The following is a 16,266-nucleotide window of genomic DNA, read 5'->3' as shown; positions in this document are numbered from 1 at the left end:
GGGGGTCCAAGGCACACGTGGTGGGTTTGTGACCCTGGAGCAGGGAGGAGAGGTCAGAGTCTGAGAGGGGCAAGAAGGTGGAGAAGGAGGGTGAGTTAGTAGGGGTTGCAGTGGGTGTAGGAGTTGGAGCGGGAGGGGGTGCGGGGAGGGAGAGGTGTTAAAGAGTTTGCGGATATCTGAAATTTTAGAAGAGAAGAAGGAGGCAAAGTCATCAGGGGAGATAGAGGAGGGAGGAGGAGGGGGGGGGTTAAGGAGGGAGGAGAAGGTAGAGAATAGTTTACGTGGGTTGTTGTGGAGGCTTGGATTACAGATTGGAAATAAGCACATTTAGCAGAGGAGAGAGTAGAGGAGAAGGAGGAGAGGAGAGTGCGGTAAAGGTCTAGGGCAGCAGGGAGTTTGGTTCTCTTCCATTTCTTTTCAGCAGATCGCAGTGTGATTCTTGCCGAGCGGAGCGCAGAGGAGAGCCAGGGATGGGGAGGGGAGGGGCGAGCAGGACGGGAGGTGAGGGGACAGAGGGAGTTGAGGGAGGAGGTGAGTGAGGAGAAGAGGGTGGAGGTAGCAGAGTCTACGGAGAGTTGTGAAAAGGAGTCGATAGGAGGGAGGTGAGAGAGAGCAGTGGAGGCAAGGACAGAGGGGGAGAGAGAGCGGAGGTTACGGCGAGAGGTGACAGTGGGGGTAGGAGGAGCAGGGAGAGGGGGGAGAGACAGAGAAAAAGAGATGAAATAGTGATCAGAGAGGTCCAGGGGGGTGACAGAGAGGGTGGAGGGGCAGCAGGCCCTGGAGAAGGTGAAGTCCAGTTGACGGCCAGCTTTGTGGGTAGGAGGGGACGGAGAGAGACAGAAGTCGAAGGAGTGCAGGAGAGGGAGGAATCCAGCAGAGTGGCTGGGGTTGGAGAGATGGATGTTGAAGTCACCCAACAGGACAGTCGGGGTAGACAGGGAGGGGAGGGAGGAGAGTAGATAGTCGAGTTCATCCAGAAAGTGAGTGAGAGGCCCAGGGGGGCGGTACAGAACAATGAGCAGGAGTTGACAGGGAAAGGTTAGTTGGACTGCATGAAATTCAAAGGTACTGACAGAGAGTGAGATGAGATCGGAGGGGACAGAAAAGAGTAAGGAGGGAGAGGAGAAGACCCGTCCCACCTCCCCGTCCAGTGAGATGCGGGGTATGGGACAGGACGTAGAGAGAGGACAGGGCAGCAGGAGTAACAGTGTTATCAGGGGACAGCCAGGTTTCAGTGAGAGCACGGAAATCGAGCGAGAGGTGGGAGGCAAAGGCAGAGATGAAATCAGCTTTGTTAGCAGAAGAGTGACAGTTCCAGAGTGCACCAGAGAGTGTGCGGGAGGGGGGGAGAGGCAGAGAAATGAGGTTAGAGGGGTTAGAGGAGCAGAAGCGGAGGGAGGGCAGAGGACGAGGACGGGAGGACAGAACAGGGATGTGAGAGACAGTCATAGCAGGACAAAAGGCACAGTGGGAGCAGTAGGGTGGAGGGTACAGACCTGACTAGTAGAGAGCTTCTTCTAGAGCCCCGTTAGGTTTGGATCTATTGGAACAGCGTCTCAGCGCAGGCCTCCCCTCGCTGGACTCCCACAGCTAGACTCCCGGCTCTTTTGTTGAGGCTCTTCTGTTGGCTGGACAGACCACCACTAGACCACCAGGGGACCAGGGACGTTGCTGAAGGAGTTTGTACGGCTGGCCAGGAATTTCTTTGCTATCAACGCTGTCGCATCAAAAACGGAACAGCCCCCAGGCCCTGCGCAATTGTTACAGGTGTCACTAGGACAGGTTCGTAATACCGGGGTAGCAACACCGTGGAAATGCAGACAAGGAAGCCAGACAATAAATCATGAAAGGGATTCATTTAAATTATTAAAACAATCAGATTAAAATATACTAAAATGGCCAAGCACATATATAAAACATAAAAACGAAATATTGGTCGCAATAACAAGAATAGTTGGATCAATAGCAGCAGTATTCACAATGATTATCACAATTCAAATATAGATTTAGCTACAGCAATAGCAACAACAATGGGCAAATAGCTATAGCCATAACAGGAGTAGCTATCACAACTTAAATATAGGTTCGGCTACAGAAATAACCTGCTATATATCAATATCAGTAACGTTGGAAATGGTTACAGCAACAAACGTAATGTAATTGTCTAACAGCAGCAATCAATAAGAAAAGTTTACAACAATAGAAAGTCCCAAAGCCGTCTTCTCTGTGTTCCACGGTGGCATTAGCTGAGACTCGAATAGGCTACAACAGCTCTGGTTAGTGAGGGCCGTCACTGGAGACGTTTCTCTAAGAAAGTAAAACAAAATAAAAGAACTTCGGCTAAGCAATCCAAATTGTTGAAAGCAGGGCGATGCAGCAAGCACACACACAGCAGCAAAAGATTGCACACTTCACTTAGCGAGGGGGGAGGTATATTCGCCTCTTCCCCTCTAAATGCTCAATCCGCCTTAAACAGCGAACTCAACGCCTTCCCTCTCAGTTGCTTCCGGAGTTGGGTCTCTCAGCGTCAGCGACCTGCTGTACAAGTCCCTTGGTCAGATCCCTCAGGTAATTTCTCGCCTCTGTGTCCGTGTCTCCACAGCTGTGCGTTCCCGTGTCTCTTTGCCTGGAGCTCGCTCTGCTCTCTCAATCTGTCCGTCTCTTAAAACCATTTATTTAATTAAAAATAATAAGACCCACGTGCGGAATGCGCTTCAAAAGCAACACATTAATTGTCAATTAGGTGGAGAGGCAGTCATTATTATTATAATTATTTATTTCTTAACAGACGCCCTTATCCAGGGCAACTTACAATATATCACATTATACAGATATCACATTATTTTTACATACAGTTACCCATTTATACAGTTGGGTTTTTACTGGAGCAATCTAGGTAAAGTACCTTGCTCAAGGGTACAACAGCATTGTCCCCCACTGGGGATTGAACCCACAACCCTCCGGTCAAGGGTCCAGAGCCCTAACCACTACTCCACACAAGTGCCGTGATTCAAAATTTGTGAAAATAAACAATAGCCAAACACACAATCAATAATAAATCGTGCAGTGAAAATACAAAATCATATCGTTATTTAAATAAAAAAAAAACAAGCACGCATGTATATAAATACAAAATAATAATAAAACAAATAATAAAGTGTAAATGCACACCTGCAACACAATGACAGACAATGAATCATAATGAACTGCCATAATAAAGTGTGCTCCTTAGGAGAGATTAGACGGCTTCTACACCCGCGCTGTGAACAAATAGTGAGTGTTTCATCCTCTTTGGTTTGAGCATCTGTTTTTCGGGGACGAGGTGGCCGAGTGGTTAAGGCGATGGACTGCTAATCCATTGTGCTCTGCACGCGTGGGTTCGAATCCCATCCTCGTCGTAGCTTTTTTTTTATTATTATTACTGTTTCTCATTCTCTTTTTTTGGCAAAAGTGTTTATCCTGCGACTATAGGACAGTATTGGTCTGTGTTAGAGATGTTCCCCAACAGTAACACAAAAACAGGCTAAACTTTGCTGAAAAATAGTATAACCAAAGGCACCGCTGAGATTTGAACCCAGGATCTCCTGTTTACTAGACAGACGCTTTAACCATCTAAGCCACGGCGCCCTGCCACACGCAAAGAAATATGTGTCAGAGACCTGTGAAATGAAACCTATCAGGGACATTATTGCCTTTACTGTCATTCTCTACTGCAATGCAGGACTGTAAAATTAAGCGCGCGACATTTCTGAAATTAATCTGAAACACTTGAAAATGCGTATTACTTGTTATTAAACAATTTCCGACCTCAGATATCGGAATCTGCATTGTATTTTATATGACCGATTGTACCCTCTTTGTCTAGATATATGACATTTGGTAGTTCACATGATCAAAACATATGGTTAAATTGAGGTCACACCGAGACTTGAACTCGGATGGCTGGATTCAGAGTCCAGAGTGCTAACCTTTACAACATGGAACCTCTGCTGAGCACCCTGGAGATGAATGGCTGTAACATCCTCAGCTCCCAGGTGTTAAATCCCCTACTGCTGACAACCCCTGGACCGCAAGGCTTTCTCCCCGTTCTGATTGCACACAGTCCTTCAACAAACATCAGTTTCTCCAGTTTGAATCCAAAATGCGACGTTTCATTTCTTGGTTCATACTGGCAGCAGGTCTCGAAAACTGCACTATCAGCACCCAATCGTGCACCACAAACACTGCTCACATTCAAATAAGACACATGTTCATTGACAATATATGTATTACACATGTAGATTTAGAAACTGTTTTAATAACATCGGCATTGCTCATTTAAAATAAGAAACATTTGCTTAACAATTAAACACGTTGCATCTTTACAAGTGAAAATACACTTTCAAATACAAATTCCTCCATTTGACCCTCATAAGGACACGACCGGACCCCAGCAATAAAACGACATATAACTAACACGTGGAGTAAATGAATGAATAAAAATGTGTATAGGAACACTTTATTTTGCTTTTCCTTTACCTCTAGCCATCGTTTGGCATAATGTGTTGTTTATGCAAGATGGATAAGACGCCCAATGCGCACAGCTGTCTCCTAGCAAGTGAAGGCACCACTGTATTCTGGACGCTGTAGTTTATTCTAGGAACAAGACACCTGGGCGTGTTAGATATCACGGGAAATCGTGGAGCCTCCTCTTTCGTTTGGTATGTGGACTGCGTGCCTAGCTCTTTCCGTTTTTGAGTTACAGGTACTTGAACGCACCTACCGATTTGCTGCGCGTCACAGCACTGGAGCACTGAATGAGAGGGTGCGTAGGATAATCCCGTGACTCTTTTTAGTCGGTACTTATTGTGTTAACTGTGTGATTGTGTAGAGGTGGGTCGTTAGACTACAGCTGTCCTCTCGCTTGTAACGAGCAATTGTAAACTCCTTTTCTGCAGTCTGAGAAGAAGATAATGCCAAAAGGGGTTGTGAATCAATGTGCAAAGTCTCTATAATAATAATATAAAGGATGCGCTTTTAATTGAATGCAGTCGGGCCACAGCCAAGAATTAGACATATCTACATCTGATTAATGAAGAGTAAGAGAGTGGTTTTAATCGGAATAATAATAGGCATAAAAGAACTTCCCTGACCGGGAATCGAACCCGGGCCGCGGCGGTGAGAGCGCCGAATTATTATTTTATTATTATTATTATTTATTTCTTAGCAGACGCCCTTATCCAGGGCGACTTACAATCGTAAGCAAAAACATTTCAAGCGTTACAATACAAGTAATACAATAAGAGCAAGAAATACAATAACTTTTGTTCAAGTAAAGTACAAGTGTGACAAACCACAATTCAATAATACAGCAGGTAATAGTGATAGTTACATCAAGATATGATTAAATAGTGATATTTACATCAGGATGTGATTAAATACAAAGTACTACAGGTTAAAAACTTGGCAGATTACAGTATTCTGAAGTACAGGATTAAATGCAGTAAAATAGGGGCTGATAAGAGCAAAATAAAGCACATTTACATGAAGGGTGATAGTGTCCCAGGATACAAACAGAGGAGTTCTACAGGTGCTCTTTGAAGAGGTGAGTCTTAAGGATGCGCCGGAATGTGGTCAGGGACTGGGCAGTCCTGACATCTGTAGGAAGGTCATTCCACCACTGCGGAGCAAGGGTGGAGAAGGAGCGGGCTTTGGAGGCAGGGGAGCGTAGCGGTGGTAGAGCTAGTCTTCTAGTGCAGGCGGAGCGGAGAGGTCGAGTGGGGGTGTAGGGAGAGATCAGGGTCTGGAGGTAGCTGGGTGCAGACTGGTCAAGGCATCTGTAGGCTAGTACAAGAGTCTTGAACTGGATGCGAGCGGTGATCGGGAGCCAGTGGAGCAAGCGGAGTAGTGGAGTAGCGTGGGCGATGCGAGGCAGAGAGAACACTAGGCGGGCAGCAGAGTTCTGGATGAGCTGGAGCGGACGGGTGGCGGACGCAGGGAGGCCAGCCAGGAGGGAGTTGCAGTAGTCTAGGCGGGAGAGTACCAGGGCCTGGACCAGGAGCTGGGTAGCATAGTTGGTGAGGAAGGGTCGGATTCTTCGGATGTTGCTCAGGAAGAATCGGCAAGTGCGTGCCAGAGTGGAGATGTGCTGGGAATAAGAGAGGCAGGGGTCCAGGGTGACTCCGAGGTTCTTAGCGGAGGAAGAGGGAGAGAGTGTGGTAGATTCCAGAGGAACAGAGATAGAGAGATCAGAGGAGGGGGAGGAGGAGGGAAAGAAAATGAGGTCAGATTTAGAGAGGTTGAGTTTGAGGTGATGCGAGTGCATCCAGGAGGAAATAGCAGACAGACAGGTAGAGATACGGGAGGAGATGGTGGAGTCAGAGGTGGGGAAGGAGAGGAAAATCTGAGCATCATCAGCATAGAAATGGTATGAGAAACCATAGCATGCGATGAGGGGGCCCAGGGAGCGGATGTAGAGAGAGAACAGGAGAGGACCCAAGACTGACCCTTGGGGGACTCCAGTTAAGATAGGGTGAGGTGTGGAGGTTGCTCCACGCCAGGTTACCTGGTAAGTGCGGTTGGAGAGGTAGGAGGAGAACCAGGCCAGAGGAGTGCCAGAGATCCCCAGGTCAGCAAGAGATGATAGTAGAATAGAGTGATCAACAGTGTCAAAGGCAGCAGAGAGGTCGAGGAGAATTAGGACAGAGGAGAGAGAGGCAGCTCGGGCACATTTAAGTGAGTTGGTGACAGACAGGAGGGCGGTTTCAGTAGAGTGAGCAGAGCGGAAGCCAGATTGGAGAGGGTCAAGCAGAGAGTGGTTGGACAGGAAAGCAGAGAGCTGGCGGTGTACAGTCCGCTCGAGGGTTTTGGAGAGGAAGGGTAGGAGGGAGACAGGACGGTAGCTCTGGAGGGAGGTGGGGTCGAGGGTAGGTTTTTTGAGGAGGGGAGTGATCGAGGCTTGTTTGAAGGCAGAGGGGAAGATACCAGAAAGTAGAGAGGTGTTGAGGAGGGAGGAGATGAAGGGGAGTAGAGCAGGAGCAGCAGCTTGAAAGAGGTGAGTGGGGAGGGGGTCCAAGGCACACGTGGTGGGTTTGTGACCCTGGAGCAGGGAGGAGAGGTCAGAGTCTGAGAGGGGCAAGAAGGTGGAGAAGGAGGGTGAGTTAGTAGGGGTTGCAGTGGGTGTAGGAGTTGGAGCGGGAGGGGGTGCGGGGAGGGAGAGGTGTTAAAGAGTTTGCGGATATCTGAAATTTTAGAAGAGAAGAAGGAGGCAAAGTCATCAGGGGAGATAGAGGAGGGAGGAGGAGGGGGGGGTTAAGGAGGGAGGAGAAGGTAGAGAATAGTTTACGTGGGTTGTTGTGGAGGCTTGGATTACAGATTGGAAATAAGCACATTTAGCAGAGGAGAGAGTAGAGGAGAAGGAGGAGAGGAGAGTGCGGTAAAGGTCTAGGGCAGCAGGGAGTTTGGTTCTCTTCCATTTCTTTTCAGCAGATCGCAGTGTGATTCTTGCCGAGCGGAGCGCAGAGGAGAGCCAGGGATGGGGAGGGGAGGGGCGAGCAGGACGGGAGGTGAGGGGACAGAGGGAGTTGAGGGAGGAGGTGAGTGAGGAGAAGAGGGTGGAGGTAGCAGAGTCTACGGAGAGTTGTGAAAAGGAGTCGATAGGAGGGAGGTGAGAGAGAGCAGTGGAGGCAAGGACAGAGGGGGAGAGAGAGCGGAGGTTACGGCGAGAGGTGACAGTGGGGGTAGGAGGAGCAGGGAGAGGGGGGAGAGACAGAGAAAAAGAGATGAAATAGTGATCAGAGAGGTCCAGGGGGGTGACAGAGAGGGTGGAGGGGCAGCAGGCCCTGGAGAAGGTGAAGTCCAGTTGACGGCCAGCTTTGTGGGTAGGAGGGGACGGAGAGAGACAGAAGTCGAAGGAGTGCAGGAGAGGGAGGAATCCAGCAGAGTGGCTGGGGTTGGAGAGATGGATGTTGAAGTCACCCAACAGGACAGTCGGGGTAGACAGGGAGGGGAGGGAGGAGAGTAGATAGTCGAGTTCATCCAGAAAGTGAGTGAGAGGCCCAGGGGGGCGGTACAGAACAATGAGCAGGAGTTGACAGGGAAAGGTTAGTTGGACTGCATGAAATTCAAAGGTACTGACAGAGAGTGAGATGAGATCGGAGGGGACAGAAAAGAGTAAGGAGGGAGAGGAGAAGACCCGTCCCACCTCCCCGTCCAGTGAGATGCGGGGTATGGGACAGGACGTAGAGAGAGGACAGGGCAGCAGGAGTAACAGTGTTATCAGGGGACAGCCAGGTTTCAGTGAGAGCACGGAAATCGAGCGAGAGGTGGGAGGCAAAGGCAGAGATGAAATCAGCTTTGTTAGCAGAAGAGTGACAGTTCCAGAGTGCACCAGAGAGTGTGCGGGAGGGGGGGAGAGGCAGAGAAATGAGGTTAGAGGGGTTAGAGGAGCAGAAGCGGAGGGAGGGCAGAGGACGAGGACGGGAGGACAGAACAGGGATGTGAGAGACAGTCATAGCAGGACAAAAGGCACAGTGGGAGCAGTAGGGTGGAGGGTACAGACCTGACTAGTAGAGAGCTTCTTCTAGAGCCCCGTTAGGTTTGGATCTATTGGAACAGCGTCTCAGCGCAGGCCTCCCCTCGCTGGACTCCCACAGCTAGACTCCCGGCTCTTTTGTTGAGGCTCTTCTGTTGGCTGGCGCGTCTGGCTGGCGCTAAAATAGGCTGCTTAATATATATATATAATCCTAACCACTAGACCACCAGGGACGTTGCTGAAGGAGTTTGTACGGCTGGCCAGGAATTTCTTTGCTATCAACGCTGTCGCATCAAAAACGGAACAGCCCCCAGGCCCTGCGCAATTGTTACAGGTGTCACTAGGACAGGTTCGTAATACCGGGGTAGCAACACCGTGGAAATGCAGACAAGGAAGCCAGACAATAAATCATGAAAGGGATTCATTTAAATTATTAAAACAATCAGATTAAAATATACTAAAATGGCCAAGCACATATATAAAACATAAAAACGAAATATTGGTCGCAATAACAAGAATAGTTGGATCAATAGCAGCAGTATTCACAATGATTATCACAATTCAAATATAGATTTAGCTACAGCAATAGCAACAACAATGGGCAAATAGCTATAGCCATAACAGGAGTAGCTATCACAACTTAAATATAGGTTCGGCTACAGAAATAACCTGCTATATATCAATATCAGTAACGTTGGAAATGGTTACAGCAACAAACGTAATGTAATTGTCTAACAGCAGCAATCAATAAGAAAAGTTTACAACAATAGAAAGTCCCAAAGCCGTCTTCTCTGTGTTCCACGGTGGCATTAGCTGAGACTCGAATAGGCTACAACAGCTCTGGTTAGTGAGGGCCGTCACTGGAGACGTTTCTCTAAGAAAGTAAAACAAAATAAAAGAACTTCGGCTAAGCAATCCAAATTGTTGAAAGCAGGGTGATGCAGCAAGCACACACACAGCAGCAAAAGATTGCACACTTCACTTAGCGAGGGGGGAGGTATATTCGCCTCTTCCCCTCTAAATGCTCAATCCGCCTTAAACAGCGAACTCAACGCCTTCCCTCTCAGTTGCTTCCGGAGTTGGGTCTCTCAGCGTCAGCGACCTGCTGTACAAGTCCCTTGGTCAGATCCCTCAGGTAATTTCTCGCCTCTGTGTCCGTGTCTCCACAGCTGTGCGTTCCCGTGTCTCTTTGCCTGGAGCTCGCTCTGCTCTCTCAATCTGTCCGTCTCTTAAAACCATTTATTTAATTAAAAATAATAAGACCCACGTGCGGAATGCGCTTTAAAAGCAACATATTAATTGTCAATTAGGTGGAGAGACAGTCTAGGCAAGTTATTATTATTTATTTTTTAGCAGACACCCTTATCCAGGGCGACTTACAATTGTTACAAGATATCACATTATACATATATCACATTATTTTTACATACAGTTACCCATTTATACAGTTGGGTTTTTACTGGAGCAATCTAGGTAAAGTACCTTGCTCAAGGGTACAACAGCAATGTCCCCCACAGGGGATTGAACCCACAACCCTCCGGTCAAGGGTTCAGAGCTCTAACCTCTACTCCACACAAGTGCCGTGATTCAAAATTAGTGAAAATAAACAATAGCCAAACACACAATCAATAATAAATCGTGCACTGAAAAAACAAAATCATATCGTGATTTCAATAAAAAAAAAACAAGCACGCATGTATATAAACACAAAATAATAAAAAAAAAATAAAGTGTAAATGCACACCTGCAACACAATGACAGACAATGAATCATAATGATTTCCATTACACGAGAGTAGATGTTAAAACTTCATGCTGATTTGAACTCGGCTCTCGCCAAGATAAGCACCAACTAAGACGTAGCTTTACAGTAAACTAATCTGATCCATATGCGTCTCCATCCATTTACGTTTCCTTCCATATGATGATGTAGATATCCTTCTGTCTGGTGTTAATGGCTGAAGTGTAATGCTGGCTCCAGGGATCAGCTTATTTGCCTCCCTGGCGCATCAGCACACACAACGGCTGCGATGCTGGCTCCGGGGATCAACCAAAGTGCGGCCTCCCCAGCGCATCAGCATGACAACCGTCTGGATTGAGCTAAGTAGGGTAGATCTCTGGGGTTTTCAAGTGGGCACCTTCCATCCTCAGTGTTTCGTCGACTAGCCCACGACACCTCAAGAGGGCTCGACGGTGATTCTGGCGTCCCAGCATCACCCCCCTCCGTCCCCCACTCAACTCAGCCCAGCTTACTTACCTCACTCACTTTCATCAATTTCCACAGAATTCGTAGAACTCCTGAAGCACTCTTGTACACTCTGTACGGAACTCCATTAGGCCCTGGAGATGATGAAGCCCTTGCTTTTTTCACAGCTTGCTCTATTTCTTTCCACTTAGGTGCACAGTCCTCCATTTGGTATTCTGGTGGATTGATAGGTGGGATGTCTGACGGAATTGACATAGGCTCCTGCCTTTTTGAATCTGTATGTGTTTCCTCCAAATATCTCTCCAGCTCAACCTTAGATGCTTTTAGTGTGCCATTCTTCTCACTGGTGAATAACTTCTTTACAAATTGGAATGGGTCTTTATAAAAGTTAGCTCTCGCACGCTCCTTCTTTTTGTAGCGTTTCCGTAGGCGCTCAGCTCTGCGCAATGTTGCAAGCTTATCTTTTATGACCCTTTGTAAGAGATTGAGTCCCTCCTTCTGACTTTGTTCTGCTCTTCTCCATTGGTTCCTCAGCTGTCTCCTTTCTCTAACTAAGCGTTCAATCTCCTGCTGCCGTCTAGACTTTCCAGGAATAGTTTGTACTTTTTCCTTCCTTTTTTCAACTCCAAACCTCTCACTTCCATATGCGTAGATGATGTCCCCAAATTTATCCAGCTTCTTTTCAACTGCTCCACTTAATCTTTCCAATGCAACGCAGAGATCTGTGTTTACTGTGTCCCATGCAGTTTTCTCACATGCTCTTGGCCATTTAACTCCAGGCTTGTGCCCGTTGAGGTTCTTTTCTCTCTTATGCTGGTTTGTCTGACCGGGTTCACAAGGATCATTAGGTTCATCACTAACTGTGTCCATGCAAGTCCTCCTCACATCTATGACAGGGGTGCTGATATCCTGCGAACTGTGGTTTGCTTCCTGTCGCTGGATTTCATTCGACTGACTTGACTGACTTCGTAAGAAGTACTGATCAATGCGAGGCCCTTGTCCCTTCTCCCTCAAGCATTTCATTCTCCCTTGATGAATCTTCAAACCCCTGACCGTTGTCGCCTTGCTCCAGCCGCAGACACAAACCTGGAGTTCCATGTCTTTGTTAACTGCAGATCTTGAACTAGTCTTTTGTGAAGTACTCTCCATACTCATATCCGTTTCCGTTCCTAAGTCGTTAACCGTGTTGTCCAACGTTGAGTCATCTTCCGCCCCCGCTCTCGCAGACTCTAGGGGTATTTTTCTCTTTAATTTCTTAGAAGCCTTGGGCGGGTGTCTCCAGCATCCTGTAAACACAGAGCTGGATACTGCCGACAAGGGTAGCTAACCCTTACCAGCCCCAATGGGGTCTCTTTCCTCCTGTCAGCTGTCTCTCCAGGCTGTCACAAGGTCTTTCCCTTGTTCCCTTGTTGCCATAAAGTATGCTCCTTAGGAGAGATTAGACGGCTTATACACCCGCGCTGTGAACAAATAGTGAGTGTTTCATCCTCTTTGGTTTGAGCAACTGGTTTTTGGGGACGAGGTGGCCGAGTGGTTAAGGCGATGGACTGCTAATCCATTGTGCTCTGCACGCGTGGGTTCGAATCCCATCCTCGTCATAGCTTTTTTTTATTATTATTACTGTTTCTCGTTCTCTTTTTTTTGGCAAAAGTGTTCATCCTGCGACTATAGGACAGTATTGGTCTGTGTTAGAGATGTTCCCCAACAGTAACACAAAAACAGGCTAAACTTTGCTGAAAAATAGTATAACCAAAGGCACCACTGAGATTTGAACCCAGGATCTCCTGTTTACTAGACAGGCGCTTTAACCATCTAAGCCACGGCGCCCTGCCACACGCAAAGAAATATGTGTCAGAGACCTGTGAAATGAAACCTATCAGGGACATTATTGCCTTTACTGTCATTCTCTACTGCAATACAGGACTGTAAAATTAAGCGCGCGACATTTCTGAAATTAATCTGAAACACTTGAAAATGCGTATTACTTGTTATTAAACAATTTCCGACCTCAGATATCGGAATCTGCATTGTATTTTATATGACCGATTGTACCCTCTTTGTCTAGATATATGACATTTGGTAGTTCACATGATCAAAACATATGGTTAAATTGAGGTCACACCGAGACTTTAACTCGGATGGCTGGATTCAGAGTCCAGAGTGCTAACCTTTACAACATGGAACCTCTGCTGAGCACCCTGGAGATGAATGGCTGTAACATCCTCAGCTCCCAGGTGTTAAATCCCCTACTGCTGACAACCCCTGGACCGCAAGGCTTTCTCCCCGTTCTGATTGCACACAGTCCTTCAACAAACATCAGTTTCTCCAGTTTGAATCCAAAATGCGACGTTTCATTTCTTGGTTCATACTGGCAGCAGGTCTCGAAAACTGCACTATCAGCACCCAATCGTGCACCACAAACACTGCTCACATTCAAATAAGACACATGTTCATTGACAATATATGTATTACACATGTAGATTTAGAAACTGTTTTAATAACATCGGCATTGCTCATTTAAAATAAGAAACATTTGCTTAACAATTAAACACGTTGCATCTGTACAAGTGAAAATACACTTTCAAATACAAATTCCTCCATTTGACCCTCATAAGGACACGACCGGACCCCAGCAATAAAACGACATATAACTAACACGTGGAGTAAATGAATGAATAAAAATGTGTATAGGAACACTTTATTTTGCTTTTCCTTTACCTCTAGCCATCGTTTGGCATAATGTGTTGTTTATGCAAGATGGATAAGACGCCCAATGCGCACAGCTGTCTCCTAGCAAGTGAAGGCACCACTGTATTCTGGACGCTGTAGTTTATTCTAGGAACAAGACACCTGGGCGTGTTAGATATCACGGGAAATTGTGGAGCCTCCTCTTTCGTTTGGTATGTGGACTGCGTGCCTAGCTTTCCGTTTTTGAGTTACAGGTACTTGAACGCACCTACCGATTTGCTGCGCGTCACAGCACTGGAGCACTGAATGAGAGGGTGCGTAGGATAATCCCGTGACTCTTTTTAGTCGGTACTTATTGTGTTAACTGTGTGATTGTGTAGAGGGGGGTCGTTAGACTACAGCTGTCCTCTCGCTTGTAACGAGCAATTGTAAACTCCTTTTCTGCAGTCTGAGAAGAAGATAATGCCAAAAAGGGTTGTGAATCAATGTGCAAAGTCTCTATAATAATAATATAAAGGATGCGCTTTTAATTGAATGCAGTCGGGCCACAGCCAAGAATTAGACATATCTACATCTGATTAATGAAGAGTAAGAGAGTGGTTTTAATCGGAATAATAATAGGCATAAAAGAACTTCCCTGACCGGGAATCGAACCCGGGCCACGGCGGTGAGAGCGCCGAATCCTAACCACTAGACCACCAAGGACGTTGCTGAAGGAGTTTGTACGGCTGGCCAGGAATTTCTTTGCTATCAACGCTGTCGCATCAAAAACGGAACAGCCCCCAGGCCCTGCGCAATTGTTACAGGTGTCACTAGGACAGGTTCGTAATACCGGGGTAGCAACACCGTGGAAATGCAGACAAGGAAGCCAGACAATAAATCATGAAAGGGATTCATTTAAATTATTAAAACAATCAGATTAAAATATACTAAAATGGCCAAGCACATATATAAAACATAAAAACGAAATATTGGTCGCAATAACAAGAATAGTTGGATCAATAGCAGCAGTATTCACAATGATTATCACAATTCAAATATAGATTTAGCTACAGCAATAGCAACAACAATGGGCAAATAGCTATAGCCATAACAGGAGTAGCTATCACAACTTAAATATAGGTTCGGCTACAGAAATAACCTGCTATATATCGATATCAGTAACGTTGGAAATGGTTACAGCAACAAACGTAATGTAATTGTCTAACAGCAGCAATCAATAAGAAAAGTTTACAACAATAGAAAGTCCCAAAGTCGTCTTCTCTGTGTTCCACGGTGGCATTAGCTGAGACTCAAATAGGCTACAACAGCTCTGGTTCCCTTTCAAGTCGAAAAATATCCATCAAGGTATGGGATATTGCCGTCAGGCAGTAGCGATTGGCTGAGCTTTTATAGCAAAGCTGCCGATAGGCCTCTGCGCGAGCTGCCACGTAAGCCCGCCCCCTTGGGAGCTTACTATACGCAGCGCGCAGAGACTCACTTCCTCTTTTGTCTTCAGCATTGGTAGCGGTAGGTATTAGAGCCTGTAGCTGATTGTACTCAATAAGCTTAAAGCTTGAGAAGCTGGTTTTTGCCCCTTCTCAGAGTTTATTTCAGTTACACTCTTCGGAGTCGTTATTATTATTTAAGGATTTTATATATTGTGTATATTTTTATATATTTTATATATTTCCTTCACGCTTTGCTTGCATCGCGTTGTCTCGTGGTCTCCCGTCTTTCCTTTATTAATTAATTTTGATTATTGTGTTGTGTTTTGGGTTGTATTAAAATATATATTTTTCTGTGTGTATTTTTATATATTTGTGACGCACGTTGCGTTGGCCTTGGCCGCGCGCGTGTCTGCAGCCCCGGTCTTGCCTTGGCTAGACCGCGTGTGTGTGGAGCCTGCTCTGCTGTCTCCCACGTACTGCCTGCGGTGAAAAAAAAAAAAAAAAAAAAAAACGCGTGGTAGTTGTACTGTGCCCACATATACTGTGTCCCAGTCACTTAATCACCACCAGCAGTACTGCTGCAGCAAAAAAAAAAAAAAAAAAAAAAAAAATCCCATTCACTACACAGAGGAAGACGACCACTAAGCCTCAATCCCCAGCACCAGCAGGTAAGTAGTGCACAGCATCAGACACTGTACCAGCACATAGCATCTCCGCTCTGCGGGTCAGCTGACGCTTAGGCGTCTGTGCTAGCGTTCTACGCTCGGTACTCACGCTCCGGCGTGCTGCGCTTAGGCGCTTGGTGTCGGCACTTTGCCACTTGGTGCAGCGCTTCGGCGCTTTGTGCAGCGCATCAGCGCTTGGTGCTAGCGCGTCTGCGCTTGGGGACTTCGGTGCATCGACGCTCGGTGCACGCACCTCGACGCTCGACGCTTCGGCGCTCGACGCTCGGTGCACGCACCTCGACGCTCGACGCTTCGGCGCTCGACGCTCGGCGCGTCGACGCCTCGACGCTCGGTGCACGCACCTCGACGCTCGACGCTTCGGCGCTCGACGCTCGGTGCACGCACCTCGACGCTCGACGCTTCGGCGCTCGACGCTTCGGCGCTCGACGCTCGGCGCATCGACGCCTTGACGCTCGGTGCACGCACCTCGACGCTCGGTGCACGCACCTCGACGCTCGACGCTCGACGCTCGGTGCACGCACCTCGACGCTCGACGCTCGGTGCACGCACCTCGACGCTTGGCGCTTCGACGCCTTGACGCTCGGTGCACGCACCTCGACGCTCGGTGCACGCACTTCGGCGCTCGCTCGGTGCACGCACCTTGACGCTCGGCGCTTCGACGCCTTGACGCTCGGTGCACGCACCTCAACGCTCGACGCTTTGGCGCTCGACGCTTGGCGCATCGACGCCTTTACCATCAGTGCAC

The 16,266-nt window shown here is 47.4% G+C and overlaps 5 non-coding genes across 5 annotated transcripts; 2 read left to right on the top strand and 3 right to left on the bottom strand.

Moving 5' to 3' along the window:
- Positions 1–3,316: 3,316 nt before the first annotated feature.
- Positions 3,317–3,398, top strand: trnas-gcu (transfer RNA serine (anticodon GCU)). The gene has a single exon. It is a non-coding gene; the product is annotated as a tRNA-Ser (tRNA).
- Positions 3,399–3,553: 155 nt separating this feature from the next.
- On the bottom strand, positions 3,554–3,627 carry trnat-agu (transfer RNA threonine (anticodon AGU)). The gene has a single exon. It is a non-coding gene; the product is annotated as a tRNA-Thr (tRNA).
- An 8,606-nt stretch (positions 3,628–12,233) lies between these two features.
- Positions 12,234–12,315, top strand: trnas-gcu (transfer RNA serine (anticodon GCU)). Its single transcript has one exon. It is a non-coding gene; the product is annotated as a tRNA-Ser (tRNA).
- Positions 12,316–12,470: 155 nt separating this feature from the next.
- trnat-agu (transfer RNA threonine (anticodon AGU)) lies at positions 12,471–12,544 on the bottom strand. Its single transcript has one exon. It is a non-coding gene; the product is annotated as a tRNA-Thr (tRNA).
- A 1,494-nt stretch (positions 12,545–14,038) lies between these two features.
- On the bottom strand, positions 14,039–14,110 carry trnae-cuc (transfer RNA glutamic acid (anticodon CUC)). Its single transcript has one exon. It is a non-coding gene; the product is annotated as a tRNA-Glu (tRNA).
- Positions 14,111–16,266: the final 2,156 nt, after the last annotated feature.

The sequence above is a fragment of the Acipenser ruthenus genome, chromosome 21, assembly GCF_902713425.1.
Source record: "Acipenser ruthenus chromosome 21, fAciRut3.2 maternal haplotype, whole genome shotgun sequence".
NCBI classification, from domain to species: Eukaryota; Metazoa; Chordata; class Actinopteri; order Acipenseriformes; family Acipenseridae; genus Acipenser; species Acipenser ruthenus.
This window is presented reverse-complemented; position numbering and strand designations above follow the sequence as displayed.